General features: G+C 47.9%; 1 protein-coding gene across 1 annotated transcript in view; it reads left to right on the plus strand.

The window, feature by feature from the left end:
• Window positions 1–15,727, plus strand: part of LOC141161435 (serine protease 33-like) — a 139,593-nt gene that overhangs the window by 98,991 nt on the left and 24,875 nt on the right. The window lies entirely within an intron of this gene.

The raw sequence follows: 15,727 nt of genomic DNA on the forward strand, positions 1-15,727 counted from the left end.
TGCTGAGGAGGAGGAGAACATTTTACAGAAAGGAGTTGTGGTGGCGGCATTGGACTCCATTTTGGAGAATGGGATTCTGAAAGCTCAAGACGATGCTCCATCTAACACTCCCCATGGGAGGTTGTTTGTGCCTAGAGACTTTAGGAGAGATTTGTTTGTGGAGTGTCATGAGTCTCGGTTGGCAGGTCATCCAGGAATTTCTGAGACTAAGAGACTTATCAGTCGCAGTTTTTGGTGGCCTGGATGGCAGAAGGAAGTCATCAAGTGGGTGCGTCAGTGTACTGTGTGTGCTAGGTCAAAGGCTTCACATACTCCTGCTGCGGGGTTGCTTTGCCCTCTGGAGGTTCCTAGTACGCCTTGGACGCATCTCTCTATGGATTTTATTACTGATCTTCCTGTGTCTGAGGGTTTTACTGTCATCTGGGTGGTCGTGGACCATTTTAGTAAGATGTGTCATTTGGTTCCATTCATTAAGTTGCCCTGCACCAAGACACTCGCTAAGGCATTTGTTAAGGAGATTGTCAAGCTCCATGGCGTTCCCACGGATATTGTTTCTGATAGAGGACCTCAGTTTGTGGCTCGCTTTTGGCGTGCTTTTTGTGACAGGTTGGGAGTCCATTTGTCATTTTCGTCTGGTTATCATCCTGAGTCTAATGGACAGACTGAAAGAAAGAACCAGGATGTTGAACAGTTTTTGCATTGTTTTGTGCCAGACAATCAAGAGGTGTGGTCTGAGTTTCTGCCTCTCGCATAATTTGCTCTTATCAATCATACATCCTCCTCTGCTGGGTGTTCTCCTTTTTTTGTTGTATTGGGAGACATCCGTCTTTTGGTTCGTTCTCCAAATTAGGGTCGGCGTTGCCGGAGCAGGAGAATTTTTCCGGTGATTTGGAGAGAGTTTGGACTAATGTACGTTGCAACCTTCAAGAGGCTAGCAAGAAGTCCAAGAAGTATTATGACAGGAAACGTAAGGAGGTTTTGTTTACTGTGGGTGACATGGTTTGGTTGTCCTCGAAGAACTAGCGGTTGAGGATTCCCTCTAAAAAACTGGGTCCTAAGTTTGTGGGGCCATTTAAAGTGCTTCAGGTTGTTAACCCGTCTGCGGTTAGGTTGGATGTCCCTACTTCCTGGAAGATTAATCCTGTGTTTCATGTTTCCTTGTTGAAAAAGGCTGACGTATCTGATAGGGATGCCACTGTCACAGTTCCTCCTGTGGTGGAAGACGGCGAATATGAAATTTCGCGTATCTTGAATTCTAGATGGCATAGAGGGAGATTGCAGTATCTCATCTCCTGGAAGGGTTTCGGTCCTGAAGACAACTCCTGGGTAAGGACGGATGATGTCTCTGCTCCTAGGCTTGTTAAAGCTTTCCACAGGAGGTTTCCGGATAGGCCTGGGCCTGGAGGATCCGGAGGATCCTCATAGAAGAGGGGGTACTGTTAAAACCCCTCCTGTTAGTTTTTTCTATCTTGTGTTTTGCGGTCACATGACCATCTGCCTATATATTCCAGCTCCGCCCTTCTGGCTGTGCTGGACTTCAGTGTTGTTTGACTGTTTCTCTAGGTGCTTCTGTGCCTATCTCTGTCTAGTTAGCTTGGTCCTCTGGGACCTCTAGTACTTTTTGTCAGTTTGTCTTTTGTGTTCTGCAGCAACTTCTGTTTAGGAGGTGTCCCATTTTTGTCCCAGTCCTTAGTTCATTTAGGGACCCCTCCCTTAATTCTATAGGTCTTCGTTCAGACTAGCCGAGGACTAAGGCGGGTCTGTTCACAAGGAACAGGCAGCCTGCTACATCGTAGGGATTCAACTTAGTCTTACTGTAGGGACAGCTTTCCCCTATCTTTCCTTAGTTTATGTTGCAGAGCATAACAGTAGTAGCAGAAGAAACTATAATGGAGAATTGCGATGTAATATCAGAAGAACCTATAATAGATAGCTCATCATCAGAAGAATTCATAAATGTAAACATTGTTGAACCAGAGATCCTTGAAGAAGTGATGCCTCCTCAAGATAACTTCTTAATATAGTCGTCTTTTGAAGATGTATCTGACAGCATTGAGAAGAATGCATCTCCAAAACTTCCTGATATTTGCTTTAGAGTAATTACAGGAAGTATAAGTAAAGATCAGTATGATCGCTGGTCTGAAACTTCTGTTGACGATATTGAATATATATGTTCATATAAAGAACCTCTCTCACATCAAAAAGATTTCCAGGAAGATATTCCTGAGCCTCCCAGATTATTACCAGAGGAAGTGAAACGTCTTCAGGAACTGACTCCCGCAAATAGGGAAAATAATTCCTTTAGAAAGCACTCTGGTTCAAATAGTGGACTATATGAAGCTGATGAAAATATGTTACGGGATCTAAAGAATCATGAATACAACTATAGTAGAGGGCAATGACCCATTTGGAAAATTCTTGCAGGATGTGCCAGAGATGAGGAAAGATTGCAGTCTGCTGGCCAGGCGAAATTAAGTGGAACCAAGTTGTGCTAGAAGAGTTGAGGGGGGAGCAAATTCAGATGATCAGGTGACCTCCAGGAAGGATTTCCCAGATGTAAAAGTCCAGCGTGCCAAGGCAGATTTGGCATCAGGCTGCACAGTGGAGCAGACGTGATCCAGAGGGACTGCAGAGCCCAGCGTGACAGGCCTTAGCCGAAGGCCTGCACTGCACCAGAGTCAGACACCGCCTGAGAGGCTCCACACTCCTCACAGAAGCGCCCTGAGCCCTGTGCATGTTGGTCAAAGTCAGGACCTGCACCTCACACTGAGTAAGTTCCCGCGACCTGTCAAGAGCCAAGGTCTGGATCCCTTTACCTCAAGCGTGAGAGACTACCATCAATGGTCAAACCAAGAAGAGCTGAGAGAGTAAAGTGACAGGAGAGACGCGCCAGCTACAGCTGAGGAATCGTGCAGTTGAACAGGGCCGTCACTTCCAACTCTCACCTACGGTACTGGGGACAGTTGGGATTAGGATTTCAGGTTGGGTGGGGGCAGATTGGTGCATGGGAGGCTAAACAGGATCTGATAGACTTTATTTGGAAGAGACTTGTGGCCTAGCGGGAAGAACCGGTGACCCCCGCTAGGGCCATAGAAAGAGAACTCATGTGGTGACTCCCACGACTGGGTGCATCACACTTTTGGAAAGAACTTTACTGTTACTGAACTATTTCTTACTGTTAGTCCAAGTTGCTGTTTATTATCCCTGTTACTAACCCCCTTGCATAATAGTTGTTATACATATAAAGTGGTTTTATCAATCCCTGACTGTTCCCAGCTTGTGTCTCTGTGCATTGCATTCCGGCACCTGTGTTACACAACAGCAAGACAAATCATGGTAATGTTACTGTAAGTAGAAATATTAAAGACCCTGAATGTGCTACAAGAACAATCCTCGAAGAGATTTCTAGGTCTGACTTGGACCATGTCTTCTCTGTTAACAGAACAGTGTCAGATGATCTTACTGAGAACACTCATGACATGGAAACTGTAAGGTTTACTTGTAATTTAAAGGAGATTTTTTACAAAAGTCGTTGAAAGAAAAGTACATATATGGTGTTAGGCGTCGGGCTGCTGCTGGATTCAGAACCTTCTGTGGTCTCCCATTCCAGTCCAGCCAGGGATGATGCTGCTCAACATCATCATCAGCCCCAACGTCTAGCTGGTCCACGAGATGTACAGATTATCTCTTGGGTACTTGTGCCTAGCAATGTAGAGCATAGGTTGCGGATGGAGACAGGGATGTTGGAGCCTAAGTCCAGGATTCTAGGTACTGAGCATGCCCGTGACATGCCGGACCGTGATTGGTGGTTCGGGAGTCAGCTGATCTGGCACTGCCTGATTGGTCGCGGTTGACGCCACCAATAGTGTGAAGGTGGGCAGGGCTTAGTCTTTAAAAGGTCCGCCCACAAACATGGCGGCGTGCTCTGATCATTGAGCAGTATGCTGTTGTGTGGACGACTGTGTTCCACGTGTAGCTTCCATAGGCAGGTGTAGTAGAAATAGGCAGGCTAGTGGAAATAGGCAGGTAGCTTCGTCTAGCAGTCTGGTTCTGCCAAAGAGGTCGCCTAGCACCCTGAGCCGCCTGCAAACGTCCTATCCATGGTTATCGCCTGTCAGCCACGTGGAGTAGAACCCTTCAGTCCGGTAGCACTCCGGCTGGAGGTACGTGTACCCGTCGGCGTAGTCATGCACGCATCCTAGCGCCGCCAGTGTAGTCCCTGTGCTGTAACAGGACTACAGATAGTTTTTTACCGCATATCTCTCGTGCTGCTAACGGAGATAGTGCGAATTCCTATACCCGTTCCAGTGTGCTGTAACACGGAAGGGATTGTTATTCAGTTAGTTTTTCCTTCTCACCCAGAAGGTGTTCGGCAGCAGTCCATCAGGCTGCATCGCAGACCCCGGGTGCGGTTGCGTTCCATTATAATAAAGTTGTCTGCAACCATCCCCCTAACATATGGACCTCGTTTTCAGACTATGTTCAACTCCAGGCGGATTCCTAGCTGTTCACATTCTACAATGAAGTGTAGAAATCCTCTGCTTATCACTGTGCGTTGCCCATACTGCAGGACAGACTTCAGGAGACCTGACAGCAGACACTGAAGCACATGCAATACTTCTGTCTACTATGAGGAAGAATTATGAGATGAACCGGTTACCTATTCAAGGACTATAATAAAAGTTAGAACTCGAAGATATTCTCCCTTTCACTTCAGTCGATTAAGGTATAAAATGCCATTGGACAAATCAAATTCTGACATCTCCGTCATCCTTAAGGCCCCGTCACACTTAGCGACGCTGCAACGATCCCGACAACGATATGACCTGTCAGAGATCGTTGCTGCGTCGCTATGTGGCCGCTGGTGAGCTGTCAAACTGGCAGGCTCACCAACAATCAGGGGAGCAGCGACATCGTGGAAAGAATATTTCCACGATGTCCTGCTCCTGGTTACCAGCCTGCTGAAGCAGGAGCAGGCTGGTTACCATGATAAACATCGGGTTACTAGGGGCACACGCGCACCTAGTAACCCGTTGTTTATCATGGTTACCACTCTGCTACGGTGAGCGGGAGGTTACTGCTCGCTTTAGCAGGCTCGTAACCATGATAAACAATGGGTTACTAGGTGCGCGTGTGCCCCTAGTGACCCGATGTTTATCATGGTTACCAGCCTGATCGCTGCTCCCGCTGGTCACACACAGCGATGTGTGCTGACCAGCGGGAGGGCAACGACCAAAAAATGGTCCAGGACACTTTGCAGCGATCAGTGACCTCACAGCAGGGGCCTGATCGCTGCAAAGTGTCACACATAGCGACATCGCTGGTGAGGTCGCTGTTGCGTCACCAAAACCGTCACACAGCAGCGATCTCGCTAGCGATCTCGCTATGTGAGACGAGGGCTTTAATGAGTGTGTACAATCCAATCACTTAAAGTTGAGTAGTGTTGGTTTTGGTAACGCTGCAGTAGATAGAACTTCAGCCAGTCAGGTAGCAGGGGAGGGAGGCCAGCAGGCAAGAACATCTGTACCAGTTTCCTCCATGTCCCAATCTTTTAAGAACATTAACATTGTATCAAATCTTTGTACGAGTCTGCACTCAAGATTACAGAATGTTGCAAGACAGACTGAGCAAAAAATGTCCTTTTACATATCAGTTATTGGGTATGCAGTGACTACAACGGCTGCCTAAATGTAGGAAATACCCCAATATCAATTTAAAAACACATAGAGGAGGGCCTCCGTAACAACATGTTCCCATTAGAAAGGAGTGGTTCTGCTTTACAATTATTGCATATGCAGTGACTGCAACGGCTGCCTAAATTTAGGAGAACAAGACGATACATGGATGTGCTTGCTGATGGTGGTAGTTGCGAGTTTGCAACAACAGGTGCAGGACGGGAGGCATCTTGGCATGCGCCATGGACATGGGACTGGCGTGCACGCACAACATCGGGACAAGCAGTGGTGTCACCTGCAAACACAGTTTCTTGACCCTGGCGTTTGACCCACCTAGTCTGGTGCTTTGATGTCATGTGCCTGAGCATGCTGGTGGTGGTCAGACTGCTAGTTTTGCTACACCTGCTGATACTGGCCTGGCAGGTGGTGCAAATGGCCTTTTTGTGGTTATCTGCAGAGTCTTTAAAAAACAACCAGACTCGGGAAAACATAACAGTTGTACTGGCACCTTCCGTTGTGTTGGAGTTCCGGGGAACGGTTGCCCACCTTGTGTCTGTGGCCACCACACTGCTTGTACTTGCCTGTTTTGGTGCTACGCCTCATTCCCCCTGTGTGCTGCTGTCCTCGCTCTACATGTCACCTTGCCAGGTTGGGTCAGTGATTTCATCATCCACCACCTCGTCTTCCACTTCAGCACCCTGGTCCTCCTCCTGACTTTCTGGCAATTGTGTCTCATCATCATTCACCTCTTGCGACAGTAGTTGCACCTTCCCATCGTTGCCTTTGTGTGACCGTAGTTGCTCAAATATTTGGTCATCGCTACACGCGTTCTCCTCTTGTCCCTTTTGAAGGTGGCCAAGCGAGAGACCCGAATCTGTAAATGGAAAAGTGAACAGGTCCGCGTTCTCCTCTTGTTCCTCTTGAAGCTGGCCCGGGCGAGAGACCTGAATCTATAAATGGAAAAGTTAACAGTTCTTTGGAGTGTCCAAGTGTGGGATCAGTTGTCTCCGGGCATTCGACATGGTGGAAGGAAGGAGTATCAGGGTGAGGGATATGTGGACAATACTCACGGCTACTGAGACTTGACCGTATGGAATCTGAGAAAAACCTCGGCACTCAATATACCTCTTTTGAACTCAATATTTTAATATTTAAATATAAGTGCAGTCCAGAAAAACAACAAACATTTCGGCCTAAATGGCCTTCATCAGTGTAAGCTATACGAAACTAAAACATAAAGATATAAATAAAAAAATCAAATAAAACAAAGTATATATAGAACAAAGTGTGAAATGATGGTAACCTGTAATGAATGCATCAGAAACAGCCATTACACCTGTCTTTTATGTGTTGCCCAAGATTCATAAAAGTTGGACCAACCCCCTGGGAGGCCTACTGTGGCTTCAACCGAGTCAGTGTTGTCACCGCTGTCAATTTTCTTGGAGAAAATACTCACACCTCTAATCCAACATAGCCCCTCTTATCTACTCAATACGGGCACTTTCCTTGCAACTTTAGCTGACATTAAACAAGTTCCACCTGAGTCCATCCTGGTATCTTTCGACGTGAATAGCCTTTACACTTCCATACCTCACGACCGAGGCATTAACGCGGTACAACACTTACTAACCAATTCAGAGACAGACCCTAGGATCAGTAACCTCTGTATAGATCTTCTTACATTGGTACATAGTGAATCCTGCTTTGAGCAGGGGGTTGGACCAGATGACCCAGGAGGTCCCTTCCAACTCTACCATTCTATGATTCTATGATTCTACTTTCCCAGAATTATTTTTTATTTCAAGATGATTATTACCTGCAGATCAGGGGCACCGCCATGGGGTCTAATGTGGCCCCCCCATATGCTAATAGCTATATGGCCACTTTTGAGAGCGAGATTGTCTATTCAAACAGCCTCATTCAAAGACATTCGATCATCTGGAAGACATTCATAGATGACGTTTTTTGCATATGGGGTGGTACTACTGAATCCCTAGAGGAGTTTTTTTCTGTCATTAACACCTCCTGGCCTGGTCTAAATTTTACGATGACCAAGGATTTACATCAGGTTAACTTTCTTGATACAATGGTCATGAAGGAAGGAACTTGGCTATCTGACAACAGATCTTTACTCAAAGCCCACAGACCATAACGGTCTGTTGCACTTCTCTAGTTGTCATGTTAAAGCAATGAAGTCCTCCATACCTAAGCCTAAATTTCAGAGAGTTAATAGAATAGTCATTAGTGAACCCCTTCGACAATTAAGGATAAATGAAATGGAGAATAAATTTTTGGAACGCGGTTACCTCCCCGGTTATATTACAAAAACAATTGACGAACCACCCCATCTACCTGGACTGACACCAAAGACCACATTCCGTTTGTGCATACCTTTTACCCTTATGCCTATATACTGCATAAAACTATACGCCGACATTGGGGTATTCTGAAGACAATATACCCCACCATCCCTGCGTTTCAAAAACCCTTTATGCCATGTTTTAAGAGAGCTGCTAACTTGAAAGACTACCTGGTACATGCGGACATAGGCACAACCAAACTAGGACCACAACAATGGTTCCTACAAAATCTTCCCATGCCTTCAGTGCAAACAATGCAATAACGTAATACGGGGCAATATACTGAAGTACATCACCCACAGACAGGCAAAAAATATTTTATCAAAAATTATTTTACTTGAGACACAACTTTTGCTGTTTGTCTCATTAAGTGCCCGTGCGGACTTATATATGTGGGAAAAACTACTCAAGCAGTCAGGGATAGAATTTCTATACATAAGTCGACAATATGGTGCAAACATTTGTTACTACCTATCCCATACCATTTTGTGACAGCTGGACATAACATATCCCAATTAAAATTTCAAGTCCTCAAACAAGTTCTACCACCACGCCGGGGGGGTGATCGCATGCGCCTCGTTAAAAGACAGGATTGGATCCATGAGCTCCAGTCCCGGTCACCCAAGGGACTGAATAGAGATTACGATCTCTTATCCTTTTTGTAAGAGTTACAGATTCCGATTGAGTGGTACCTTAACAGGAGATCGCTGCTCACCTGCTTTATGGACCACGCAGCCCCATTCACTAAACTATGGGGGTTATTGACTGAACTATACTATGCTATGGCCATGTATTGTTTTGGAGTTATAATTGATTGATGCATACATGTACTCTTTTATCAATACCAGGATTCTCCCTTGCAGCCTCATAATAATATGGCTATTGGTTGATTTATTCATATTTGCCCATACTAACTCAGTGCATCTATATTGCAGATCAGCCCATTATATGTGATATCTTCCTCCCCTCACCACCTCCGATCGCTCTCCATGGATTCACGGCACTAGTCACTCTTCTCCTCACTTCTTCTGCCTTTGGAACACATGATTCCCGGTGTGGAACGCATGCTTCCGGTCTGTGGAACGCACCTGCACCGCAATCGACTTCCTAGAGTCGGTATGGTACCGCTACACGTCACTTCCGGGGACGTCACGGACACGCCCCCTCCATTCCCGGCCATTTCGCTGACAGTGATTCGTTGCACAGTGATCAGCATTTTTCCAATTAACTAGGATTGGCTAGTCACTTTCACACCACACCTCCCATTTTGGCTAATCAGGATCCACACTGCTATTGGCTTCCTTTCCCTTAGGTCCCACCCCACTTATATTTAAATCACCTCTGATACCATTTCACCCAGGGCAGACACTGGAACCAGCAGTGGACACTGCGTTCTAGCCCCACATGTTTATTGGTTGGTGATACAGGTATAGTACTCCTCTTTTCACCTCTACTATAATGGACCTAAGAGTTTATATCTAAAGTTTATTCGATTATGATTCCTATAGATCCCACTGACCCTGCACCCAGTGAGACATAGAGTCCAGCTCATCCCCCCTGTTTTTCCTATTCTTACAAGCAGTTGGGTAGATCTTTGTTCACCCATTGATAACTAGTATATATAGTGGGTACGGAAAGTATTCAGACCCCTTTAAATTTTTCACTCTTTGTTTCATTGCAGCCATTTGGTAAATTCTAAAAAGTTCATTTTTTTCTCATTAATGTACACTCTGCACCCCATCCTGAATGAAAAAACAGAAATGTAGAAATTTTTGCAAATTTATTAAAAAAGAAAAACTGAAATATCACATGGTCATAAGTCTTCAGACCCTTTGCTCAGACACTCATATTTAAGTCACATGCTGTCCATTTCCTTGTGATCCTCCTTGAGATGGTTCTACTCCTTCATTGGAGTCCAGCTGTGTTTTAATTAAACTGACAGGACTTGATTTGGAAAGGCACACACCTGTCTATATAAGACCTCACAACTCATAGTGCATGTCAGACCAAATGAGAATCATGAGCTCAAAGGAACTGCCCAAGGAGCTCAGAGACAGAATTATGGCAAGGCATAGATCTGGTCAAGGTTATAAAATAATTTCTGCATTACTCAAGGTTCCTAAGAGCACAGTGGCCTCCATAATCCTTAAATGAAAGAAGTTTGGGACCACCAGAAGTCTTCCTAGACCTGGCCATCCAGCCAAACTGAGTGTCAGGCAAAAGGTATTTTTTCCCTAATTTTAAAAATGAGAGATGTTTTAAAAAAGAAACCCCCCACCCCCTATCCGTTTGTAAGAGAAGACATAGAACTGCAGTGCTGGCCCCCACCCTAAGAATTTTTATTATCGTCGTAAACCCTCAGTGCAGAGCAGCTTCTAGTTCAAAATAGTTATTCTCTCCAAAATTCTATTGTTTAGCTGGACAAATAGTTAATGTAGAATTTAAAAATGCACATGATGGTCACTAACCCAGGGACCAGAGTTTTGGAATGTTCACATTTTCCTGGTTACAATGATATATTTTTCATAACTGGGATACCCCCAGAAATCGAGGAATTGGTTTCTTAGCTTCTGAGCATCATAGAGAGGTCCTGTTTAATATCCATCTGCATGAAAATTAGTGACGGCCAACATGATGTCTCCATTTTGGATGTGGGACCCCTCGACACCAAGATATGAAATCTGAAGGTTTCTATGTTCTATGCAGCTGGGTGGTTTCACAAAACCGAGCCCCCGTGTGAGGTAGACAAAATGGGTGGTTCCTAATAATTTGGCCCTGTTACTAAAAAGCAAATCGACCATTTTCAGGTCATTCTTCTCAGGGACGCCAGACGCACGCACATCACGCTGCGCGGAAGAATCACGTCTAATTTCCGGGGAGCCGTCCCCCCCACAGAATCTGAGACCATCACCTTGTGAAGCAGGTTTTGCTATTACTTATCCCTTTTATTTTAATAACTGTTGATGCATACATGTAAATTGTCTCCTTTATAATATCTTGTATATATTTTGTAAACACTGCCCACCTTTGGGAGTAAATCATAATTATTTACCAGTTTCGTCTTCTTGTCCTATGTCGAGCAAACACGTTCCTCACCCGCTAATTCACGTTACCTACCAGGTACCCGATCCACCTGTTAAGTGATCGGTGGTGGCAGTATACCAGTATTTATGTGATATTGTGGTTTGAGGGTGGCTGGTCGGAGGTATATATACGTTTCTGGAAGGAACTGGTGGTATATATACGTCCTGTCACATCACGTGCCGCAATAGGCGACATAAACTAGAGCAGCTGCACCCGTGCTTATCCTCAGTCAATACCGTGTTTGACCAGAAGGATAAGGGGGCGCCAGAGAGCTGCAAGGTCTGACTCAAAAGTGGGTGTCGTTTTCCTGACAAATTGGTGGCAAGCGGTGGGGTCATAGGACATTAGTGATCGGGTTTGAGCAATCATTCCTCTCACTAAAAACTTGCACAAAAGTTTTGGAGGATCGAACTCAGTGTTTATTAGATCTGAGACAATACTGTATGTGTAGCAGTTACCCCTACCCTTCTTCGTTTTTTCTTTTCTATTTTTATTTTGGTGATCATGGTCGTAGTTGGGGAGTCCTGGTACAGCCAGCAGAAAAAGGACACTCTTATTGGAATATGTATAACCAAAGGCATTGACCCCCATGGCAAAAGCAGAGAACAAATGATTGCTGAACTGTTACAAGATGCTGCAGAGCCCGTCCGACAGCAGAGCCCTGATGAGGGGGCGGCCAGCCAAGGCCCGGATGGCGCTGCTGCAGGGGTCCCAACTGTGATTGCCAGCCGTACCCGCAACCAGGGTAGTGTGGACCCCCACCTGCAGATGGCCTTGGAGGAGCTCGCCGCAGACGATCGTGATGGACGACTGCAGCTGATCCTGAAATTCCAGGAGCGAGCAGAGCAACAGGCCCAAGCTGACCGAGAGGCTGCTGAGCGACAAGCCCAAGCTGACCGAGAGGCTGCTGAGCGACAAGCTGACCGACGACACCAGCTGGAGCTAGCCCGGATTCAGAAGGAGTCGCCCTCTACGCAGACCCGTGAGTCCAACGGTGCCAGCTGCTTTAAACCTCGTCCTGAGCACTTCCCTGTGATGGAAAAGGATGGGGACTTGGACACATTTCTGCGAGGCTTTGAAAAGGCCTGCAGGCAGTATCAGCTGCCCACCGACCAATGGGCAAGATATTTAACTCCAGGGCTCCGAGGAAAAGCCTTGGAGGTGTTCGCTTCCCTCCCTCGAGAACAAGATGGAGACTATGAGGCCGTCAAGCAGGCCCTGATAAAAAAGTACCAGCTGACTCCGGAGGTTTACCGGAAAAAGTTCAGAGCCCTCCAACATGGACCACATGACACCTACAGCGATGTGGTAGACGGACTCAGAACCAACTTTGAGCAGTGGATCCAAGGACTGTCAGCGACCACCTTTGAGCAGCTAAAGGATCTGATGGTGAAAGACCAGTTCCTGCATCTGTGTCCGACTGAGGTACGGCAGTTCGTGATGGATCGAGAGCCACCAGATGCCAATAAAGCAGCGCAGATCGCAGACACCTTCGAGGCCAACCGGAGACCAGAGGTGCGGAAGTCGGTCGTCACCAGCTGGAAAGGGGGTAAGCCATCAACCACCATCCCTGCCCCTGCCAGCCGACCTTCCGGAGGCCTTTTTCCCGTTACCAAGGCCCTGCCTGCATCTGATGCCCGCAGGTGTTATTCCTGCAACCAGACTGGTCATCTCAGCGCCACTTGCCCAGAGAAGCAGAGGAAGAACCCCCCATCCAAGGCCCCAGGGCCTAATGCCTCAGTTCTTTTGGTGGGTGGGCCGGTTGGGAGGGCCTGTGAAAACTTTCAGTCTGTCAGGGTGGGGGACACTCTCACTGTAGGCCTCAAGGACACTGGGGCCGAACAAACCCTCATCCGACCCGAACTGGTGTCCACTGAAGCGCTTATTCCGGGAAAGACCCTGACTGTCACCGGGATTGGGGGCGTCCGATGCCCCTTGCCCATGGCCCGGGTGTTTATTGATTGGGGTGCGGGGAGTGGGGTGAAGGAAGTGGGAATATCTGCAAACCTACCTGCAAATGTTTTGTTGGGAACTGATTTGGGGAGGATGTTTGCTTATTATGTCCCTGACACCCCTCCCAGATCTGATACGGTTGGTAAGGTTAATACTGATACTGTGAATGTCGATGCTTTACCTGATGATGATGATGTATTGGAAGGTGCAGGAGAACTCAGCCATGTCACTCTGCGGGGAGATGTTGCTGAGGATCCCCTAGCAGGAGCAAATGTCAGTGCCAAGGGTAATTGGGAGAGGCACGAGGACCATGAAGCAGGTGGTGCTGTGCCAGTGACCAGGGTCACAACAGAAGGTGACCTGGCTGATAGTCGCTGCCCCATACGTAGCACTGTGCCTGAGGTAATGGAGGATGGTGGAGAAGTAGTTCTCATGGCCTCGCAGGCTAATGAGATGGTGTTATTCCTCGGGGAGACGGCCTATATAGCCGCTGTTACCCGCAGTCAGAGTGCCCAGAACGCAAGTAATGCCCTGCCTTCTGGACCCTCCTCGGACAGAGGAATAACTGAATCAGGTATGGACCCAGAGCCGGTCCCAGAGGGTCCCAGTGAGGACGTGGCCTTAACCTCACTTCTGGCTTCCTCCAGCCAGGAGTTTCAGGCAGCTCTGCACTCAGATGCTAGCCTGGAGACGTTAAGGAGCCTCGCTGAGAAGCCCACCTCCGAGTCGGATAAGGAGAGGGTATTCTGGAACCAAGGAAGGTTGTACCGGGAGACAGTTCCCTGTACACCCCAACAGGAGTGGCTGAGGGAAAGACAGCTGGTCGTCCCCTACCAATTCAGGGATGAGTTGTTGCGGATTGCCCATGAAATTCCACTCGCTGGACACTTGGGTGTCAGCAAAACCAAGGCCCGGCTGTCTCATCACTTTTATTGGCCCAAAATGAGGACAGATGTGGTGAACTACTGTCGCTCCTGTACCACGTGTCAAAGAGTGGGAAAGTCAGGTGCGGCCCCCAAAGCCCCCCTGATCTCTTTGCCAGTGATAGAGGAGCCTTTCCAGAGGATTGCTGTGGACATTGTGGGACCACTGGCCATGCCCAGCAGCTCTGGAAAACGTTTCATCCTTACCGTGGTATACTATGCTACCCGGTATCCGGAGGCAGTAGCCCTGTCCTCAATTAGGGCGGATAAGGTGGCGGACGCCCTCTTGGCCATCTTTTCGCGAGTAGGATTTCCCAGGGAGATGCTTACCGACCAGGGGGACTCAGTTCATGTCACGCTTAATGGAGGCTCTATGTAAGAAAATGCAGGTGCAGCATTTGGTATCGAGCGCGTATCACCCACAGACCAATGGTTTGTGTGAGCAATTCAACGGTACCCTCAAACAGATGTTAAAAATGCTGGTTGAGACCCAGGGTCGTGACTGGGAGCGTTACCTCCCACACCTGCTATTTGCTTACAGAGAGGTTCCACAGGCCTCGACGGGGTTCTCCCCCTTTGAGCTCCTGTATGGCAGGCGTGTCCGAGGACCCCTTGGGTTGATAAGGGAATTCTGGGAAGAAGAGCCGAGCTCCCCAGGAGTGTCCATCGTGGAGTATGTCATGCGCTTCCGTGACAAGATGCAGACCTTGACGCAGTTGGTGCATGACAACATGGCGCAAGCCCAGGCTGACCAAAAGCATTGGTACGACCAGAACGCCCGAGAACGGACCTACCAGGTGGGTCAGAAGGTGTGGGTGCTAGTCCCCGTACCAAAGGACAAGCTTCAGGCAGCCTGGGAAGGTCCGTACGTCATTCACCAACAGCTCAACCCGGTCACCTACGTGATCACACTTGACCACGAGCGGTGTAGGCGGAAGGCTTTTCACGTTAATATGATGAAGGCTCATCAAGAACGTGGAACCTGCGTACTACCGGTCTGCAACCTGACCGAGGATGGGGAGGATGACCCCCTCTTGGACATGCTCGCCCAAGCGAAGGCCAGCTGGTCCCTAGAGGATGTAGAGCTAAGCGACTTGCTATCCGCAGACCAGAGGTCTCAGATGCAACTCATGCCCCACTCCGGTGGACAGCCTATCGAATCTCCGACGAGGTGCAGCATGTCATGCACCAGGAGGTCGAGGAGATGCTGCAGTTGGGGGTGATTAAGCGGTCCAAGAGCGCGTGGGCCTCACCTGTAGTCCTGGTGCCAAAGAAGGACCGGACCACCAGGTTCTGTGTGGACTACAGGGGGCTCAACGCTATCACAGCCTCTGATGCACAACCAATGCCACGCATTGAGGAGCTGCTGGAGCGGTTAGCCAGTGCAAGCTATCTCTCCATTATGGATTTGAGTCGGGGATATTGGCAGATTGGCAGATTCCCTTGAGCCCCGGGGCCCAGGAGAAGTCCGCCTTTATCACCCCCTTCGGATTGTATGAATCCACGGTCATGCCCTTTGGCATGAAAAATGCCCCTGCCACGTTCCAGCGAATGGTCAACCACCTGCTCCAGGGACTGACCCAAAAGTGGGTGTCGTTTTCCTGACACTGAGTAATCGTGGGAGAAGAGCCTTAATGAGAGAGGTAAAGAAGAACCCCAAGATCACTGTGGCTGAGCTCCAGAGATGCAGTAGGGAGATGGGAGAAAGTTCCACAAAGTCAACTATCACTGC

Source organism: Phyllobates terribilis, unplaced genomic scaffold, assembly GCF_046119375.1.
Source record: "Phyllobates terribilis strain yellow unplaced genomic scaffold, ASM4611937v1 Scaffold_9__5_contigs__length_417890890, whole genome shotgun sequence".
Lineage (NCBI taxonomy): Eukaryota > Metazoa > Chordata > Amphibia > Anura > Dendrobatidae > Phyllobates > Phyllobates terribilis.